The 7,161-nt window shown below is 44.7% G+C and overlaps 1 long non-coding RNA gene across 2 annotated transcripts; it reads right to left on the bottom strand.

Moving 5' to 3' along the window:
• Positions 1–493: 493 nt before the first annotated feature.
• On the bottom strand, positions 494–6,883 carry LOC108648145. 2 transcript variants are annotated; one of them, XR_004223632.1, is made up of 3 exons: positions 6,754–6,883; positions 6,477–6,583; positions 494–743 (listed from the first exon to the last, which is right to left on the bottom strand). It is a non-coding gene; the product is annotated as an uncharacterized LOC108648145 (long non-coding RNA). The 2 variants fall into 2 exon arrangements; XR_004223633.1 differs by lacking the exon at positions 494–743 and adding an exon at positions 6,274–6,300.
• Between the last annotated feature and the right edge of the window lie 278 nt (positions 6,884–7,161).

Below are 7,161 nucleotides of genomic sequence, written 5' to 3'. Positions count from 1 at the left end.
TCGCTCTGTGACTGATGGTGTAACCCCGCCTTTTCACATCTCTTACTCTTGTTTCATTGTCCCCCAACATTTCATGGCACAATGTGGCCCCCAAGCACTTACACACCAAGCATAATATATACAGACTGATTATTGGCCCGTCTAGCACACTATACCCTGGGGCAGCAGTATGAATGCATATCATTGTTTGGGGGCGGGCTGGACAGCTTATTGTGCTTATTCTCGCTGGTGCGGGGCCCTATTGGGCCCAATTGGCCTAAGGCCAGCCCTGGGTGGGCCCCAGTCAGAGATGCTGTATAAAAAAATGGTTTCTGCCTTAGTCTTCCAAGCATTTCCCCATCGCCTTAAAGGTTGACCCAGACTGCAGATTGGACATTCCTGATGTATATACTGAAGATGTCCAACAATTCTTATAAGCCCTTGCTTGCTCTAAGGGACCATGACCAACTTTGAATATGCTGGCTTCCTATGCAGAAACAAAAGGAACCATGCATGAATTTAATCTTTAATACAAATGTATGTCTCCTACTGTTATAAAAATTACATGCTTGCTAGTCGTGACCCGTGGACATTCTGGGCTGGAAGCTGAAATTATTTCCGAGAATTCTGGCATTTCCCTATAAAACAATGGCGCACATTTGCCGCGGTCTATCCAACTATCCGCTACATGGGGTTAGCACGATGTCCTGAAGGTGCTCTGGAACTCCACCAGAGGGCTAAAGAAAGTTGTGTGGCAGCTCCTTCTATAAGATAAAGTCAGTTCAGAAAGAAGAAGGTTCATTTACGTTCCCAATGCAGTGGGTAATTGCGCTTTTCCCTGCAGTGAGTTGGGTGTAAAACCACTTTCATCAAAGATACTTGCATTAAAAGTGCGCTCCTTGCACTTCCGTATAAATACTGCTCAGTCCTTCAGCCTTATGTTCTGAAATTGTGCACCTATTGCTGCAGGGGAACCCTGGAGCTACCACCACACCGGACAATACTAAAAAATTTAATTTTAATGATTAAATGATTTTTTTAGCATGAAGATCCAGATTACCTCTTAACCAGAAAACCCCAGGTCTCACTCATTCTGGAAAACAGATCCTGTACCTGAATTGGTAAACTGCCTTAGATGATATTTTCTTTAATTATTCAAAAATAATGAGGAATTAGGAAATTAGAAAAGTATACTAATTAGTTATTAGCGAATCTAATCTATCTCTTATATTCATACATATACAGATGAGCTGATATTCAGACATTGCTCTTCTCCGGCATCACAACCTTCTGTCTGTGTCTGGAAACACAACAAGAGAGTTTTCCCTATTGAGACACAATGCTGTGGCGCAGACAATGGGCTGTGTAGCTAAGGCACCTGTACTATATGATGTAACCATAGCAGTGTGATTTCTGCGGCAGAACATCAGTGTGTGAGATGCACCATCCCTTCTCTGTTTTAGTCTCCAGGAGAAGCTGCCAGGACTGTTTAGCTCTGTAGAGTGGCTTCCCTAGCTATTAGCAAATGTGTGTGTGTAAGAGGGTCTGTATCTGTTCTGCAACGGTTATTATTAGTACTTGGATAAGGCACCAACGTATGCTGCAGCGCTGTACAATAAAAGGGCGTATAAATCAAACATACAAATGCTGATCAATACAGGAGATAAAGAGGGCCCTGTTCAATGGAGCTTGCAATCATTAGCATCTTCATTGTTTCGGTATGGGGGCAGGGATGTTTGATTAATGGGCAGTTGTTTTGCTTCCAGTAACTTTTGAAAGAAGCATCTCCAAGAAATGGCAGCACCATGATTGGAATCCTCCAGAAGGGCCCTGCAGTGTTTTATTGTATGTGGTGCCCCATGTAGAGGCGAGGTACTCACTTGCTGCCAGTGGTGAGCATAAGTAAAGGGAGTAAGTAAAGGGAATATTTGTTTTCTCTTCATTGTAAAAGCTGCCAGACTTTACTTCTCTACATCATATATATTGTAATAAAAAGGGGTATCTAACTCGTCTAATACTACAGTAGTGAACTACTAGGGCCACTAGCATCACATGGAACAATGGTGCCTATAGTAGAAACAGGGGGATAATAGCCTCTTGGAAGGGACTGGGGCTGTGGGATAGCAGGTATAGTAGGGAGAGATGGTGCCTATAGTAGCAGTGGGGGGATAATAGCCTCTGGGAAGGGACTGTGGCTGTGGGATAGCAGGTATAGTAGGGGGAGATGGTGCCTATAGTAGCAGTGGGGGGATAATAGCCTCTGGGAAGGGACTGGTGCTGTGGGATAACAGGTATAGTAGGGAGAGATGGTGCCTATAGTAGCAGTGGGGGGATAATAGCCTCTGGGAAGGGACTGGGGCTGTGGGATAGCAGGTATATAAGGGAGAGATGGTGCCTATAGTAACAGTGGGATAATAGCCTCTGGGAAGGGACTGGGGCTGTGGGATAGCAGGTATAGTAGGGAGGGATGGTGCCTATAGTAGCAGTGGGATAATAACCTCTGGGAAGGGACTGGGGCTGTGGAATAGCAGGTATAGTAGGGAGAGATGGTGCCTATAGTAGCAGTGGGGGGATAATAGCCTCTGGGAAGGGACTGTGGCTGTGGGATAGCAGGTATAGTAGGGAGAGATGGTGCCTATAGTAGCAGTGGGGGGATAATAGCCTCTGGGAAGGGACTGGTGCTGTGGGATAACAGGTATAGTAGGGAGAGATGGTGCCTATAGTAGCAGTGGGGGGATAATAGCCTCTGGGAAGGGACTGGGGCTGTGGGATAGCAGGTATATAAGGGAGAGATGGTGCCTATAGTAACAGTGGGATAATAGCCTCTGGGAAGGGACTGGGGCTGTGGGATAGCAGGTATAGTAGGGAGAGATGGTGCCTATAGTAGCAGTGGGGGGATAATAGCCTCTGGGAAGGGACTGTGGCTGTGGGATAGCAGGTATATAAGGGAGAGATGGTGCCTATAGTAACAGTGGGATAATAGCCTCTAGGAAGGGACTGTGGCTGTGGGATAGCAGGTATAGTAGGGAGAGATGGTGCCTATAGTAGCAGTGGGAGGATAATAGCCTCTGGGAAAGGACTGTGGCTGTGGGACAGCAGGTATAGTAGGGAGAGATGGTGCCTATAGTAGCAGTGGGATAATAGCCTCTGGGAAGGGACTGGGGCTGTGGGACAGCAGGTATAGTAGGGAGAGATGGTGCCTATAGTAGCAGTGGGGGGATAATAGCCTCTGGGAAGGGACTGGGGCTGTGGGATAGCAGGTATAGTAGGGAGAGATGGTGCCTATAGTAGCAGTGGGGGGATAATAGCCTCTGGGAAGGGACTGGGGCTGTGGGATAGCAGGTATAGTAGGGAGAGATGGTGCCTATAGTAGCAGTGGGGGGATAATAGCCTCTGGGAAGGGACTGGGGCTGTGGGATAGCAGGTATAGTATGGAGAGATGGTGCCTATAGTAGCAGTGGGGGGATAATAGCCTCTGGGAAGGGACTGGGGCTGTGGGATAGCAGGTATAGTAGGGAGAGATGGTGCCTATAGTAGCAGTGGGGGGATAATAGCCTCTGGGAAGGGACTGGGGCTGTGGGATAGCAGGTATAGTAGGGAGAGATGGTGCCTATAGTAGCAGTGGGGGGATAATAGCCTCTGGGAAGGGACTGGGGCTGTGGGATAGCAGGTATAGTAGGGAGAGATGGTGCCTATAGTAGCAGTGGGGGGATAATAGCCTCTGGGAAGGGACTGGGGCTGTGGGACAGCAGGTATAGTAGGGAGAGATGGTGCCTATAGTAACAGTGGGGGGATAATAGCCTCTGGGAAGGGACTGTGGCTGTGGGATAGCAGGTATAGTAGGGAGAGATGGTGTCTATAGTAGCAGTGGGATAATAGCCTCTGGGAAGGGACTGGGGCTGTGGGATAGCAGGTATAGTAGGGAGAGATGGTGCCTATAGTAGCAGTGGGGGGATAATAGCCTCTGGGAAATGACTGTGGCTGTGGGATAGCAGGTATAGTAGGGAGAGATGGTGCCTATAGTAGCAGTGGGGGGATAATAGCCTCTGGGAAGGGACTGGGGCTGTGGGATAGCAGGTATAGTAGGGAGAGATGGTGCCTATAGTAGCAGTGGGATAATAGCCTCTGGGAAGGGACTGGGGCTGTGGGACAGCAGGTATAGTAGGGAGAGATGGTGCCTATAGTAGCAGTGGGGGGATAATAGCCTCTGGGAAGGGACTGGGGCTGTGGGACAGCAGGTATAGTAGGGAGAGATGGTGCCTATAGTAGCAGTGGGATAATAGCCTCTGGGAAGGGACTGGGGCTGTGGGACAGCAGGTATAGTAGGGAGAGATGGTGCCTATAGTAGCAGTGGGGGGATAATAGCCTCTGGGAAGGGACTGGGGCTGTGGGATAGCAGGTATAGTAGGGAGAGATGGTGCCTATAGTAGCAGTGGGATAATAGCCTCTGGGAAGGGACTGGGGCTGTGGGACAGCAGGTATAGTAGGGAGAGATGGTGCCTATAGTAGCAGTGGGGGGATAATAGCCTCTGGGAAGGGACTGGGGCTGTGGGACAGCAGGTATAGTAGGGAGAGGTGGTGCCTATAGTAGCAGTGGGGGGATAATAGCCTCTGGGAAGGGACTGTGGCTGTGGGACAGCAGGTATAGTAGGGAGAGATGGTGCCTATAGTAGCAGTGGGGGGATAATAGCCTCTGGGAAGGGACTGTGGCTGTGGGACAGCAGGTATAGTAGGGAGAGATGGTGCCTATAGTAGCAGTGGGGGGATAATAGCCTCTGGGAAGGGACTGTGGCTGTGGGATAGCAGGTATAGTAGGGAGAGATGGTGCCTATATCTATCTGTCATCTATCATTTTACACCTTTTTATTTAAATTGAACCAGGTTTAGATGTGCACAGCCATATCTGCCTTCATATTGCTGGGCTGCTTCTAATCTGCTCAGAATATCTATGAATACTAAGGATTAGAGTGCATCCGTATTTACTAATCCCACTATACGTTCTAAACATTATTCAGGGCAGATTAACTGTGCATATTAAACAACCTTTTGGATTTTTAGTTCCATTATATGATTATATTAAGCCTGGCAGCCTTATCACTGTACATACCCCATTCAGGCCACTCGTTTTGGTTTCTAAGGGAACCATCAGAGGGACACAGTGCCATTCCTTCCATTCACACTTTTACAATTCATCCGCGTGTATAGTCCAGCAATAGGCTTAAAGGGGAAGTCCACCTTTATATTAATGACATATAATATGCTATAGACAGACCAATACTCTTGCCTTTTTCCAGCTTGCAGCTAAAGATGCTGCCTGGTAATCAGGGGGTCACTGACCCTGGCAACCAAAAATAAAAAAACAGACTTCAGTGTTATTGTTATTCCTATTTAGAGATTGCTTATTTTTGCTTTGTTAGTCCCTCTACTATTTACCTTGCATTTTGCAAATGGATATGAGTTTGAATTGCAAGTCTGAGGGGACATTCTTTAAAAACACGCACAAAAAAAGTGCAGATTGTCTTGCAATTCTGTTGTCAGAACTTTCTAAATGTTAATTTTAAGGAAAACTACCACTTTAACACATCATGCTGGGGGTAATTTGACCATAGATGAAGCACCCCTAGAAATGAGCAGCAATGGAGCATTAAGGGGCAATAATGGAATATGAGACCTTAGGTCTGTCCCTCCAAAGTTAGAAGGGAGCCAAGGTGTAAGAGGAGCACATATTGTGTTCATCCAGCAGGTGGCGCAGTATTGCTGTTCCATTTACTGCACTCAGTCAGCCAGTTATGTTGAAGCTTTGTACATAGGGCAGGAATGTTTAATGTTTTGGTGCTGGGGGTGCTGGGAGTCTTTACTTGGTAATTGCTTTACACGTTCAGATTTTAGTTGTCTTACGACGAACGCTTGGATACCAATCTTACGTTTTAATGCAAAGATCTAAAACTAATATTTTGACTAAAAGTGAAGGATTAAAGTCCTAAAAAGAATAAATCTGACAATGTTTTGGTCATTAATCACTGCCAGAAAACAACTATACGAAAGTTATGTCCCTGAAATACATTGTATATCACCCATGTATAGGCAATACCTGTACAGATATTATTGTTATCTGAACGAATATTCCTAACCTGTCCGATGAGCCCACACATGGTCCCAAAATTGCACAAACATTATACTGGTGCATGTATGGCCAGCTTAAGGTACAGAGTGAACAACCCTGACTGGAAACTCATGTCCTTATATATTATAATTGATAGAATGTTATTTTCATGGATGTGGTTATTGGTTATGGAGGGCGCCGGGAGTTGTATGTCAATTCTGAAAAAGTAATAATTATTATTTGTGCTATAAGAAGAAGAAAAAAAATTACAAATGTGGCACATCAGTCATTTTTCAACCTTATCTGCTATGTCAATATTATTATACTGTTATTATTCATTTATTTGTATCTTGCAATAATTTATTACCAGTAATAAACAGTAAGTGTGACTTACTGTTACAGTTGCTGTTATGGTTATTGGTTATGGAGTCCTGGAGAAGCAGTAGGACCATCTGACAGATACTTTGGGTGTCAGAAGGCGCCGGGAGTTGTATGTCAATTCTGCAAAAGTAATTATTATTATTTGTGCTATAAGAAGTAGAAAAAAATAAGACATTTTTCAGTCATTTTTCAACCTTATCTGCTATGTCAATATTATTATACTGTTATTATTCATTTATTTGTATCTTACAACAATTTACTACCAGTAATAAACAGGAAGTATGACTTACTGTTACAGTTGCTGTTATAGTTATTGGTTATGGAGTCCTGGAGAAGCAGTAGGACCATCTGACAGAGATGCTTTGGGTGTCAGATGGTGCTGGGAGTTGCATGTCAATTCTGATAAAGTCATTATTATTATTTGTGCTATAAGAAGAAGAAAAAAAAAGAAAATTTTCAGTCATTTTTCAACCTTATCTGCTATGTCAATATTATTATACTGTTATTATTCATTTATTTGTATCTTACAATTGGTTTTGGAGTCCTGGAAAAGCAGTAGGACCATCTGATAGATACTGTGGGTGTCAGAGGGCGCCGGGAGTTGTATGTCAATTCTGAAAAAGTCATTATTATTATTTATGCTATAAGAAGAAGAAAAAAATAAGAAATGTTTCAGTCATTTTTCAACCTTATCTGCT

The sequence above is a fragment of the Xenopus tropicalis genome, chromosome 7 (genome assembly GCF_000004195.4).
Source record: "Xenopus tropicalis strain Nigerian chromosome 7, UCB_Xtro_10.0, whole genome shotgun sequence".
In the NCBI taxonomy this organism is placed as follows: Eukaryota; Metazoa; Chordata; class Amphibia; order Anura; family Pipidae; genus Xenopus; species Xenopus tropicalis.
This window is presented reverse-complemented; position numbering and strand designations above follow the sequence as displayed.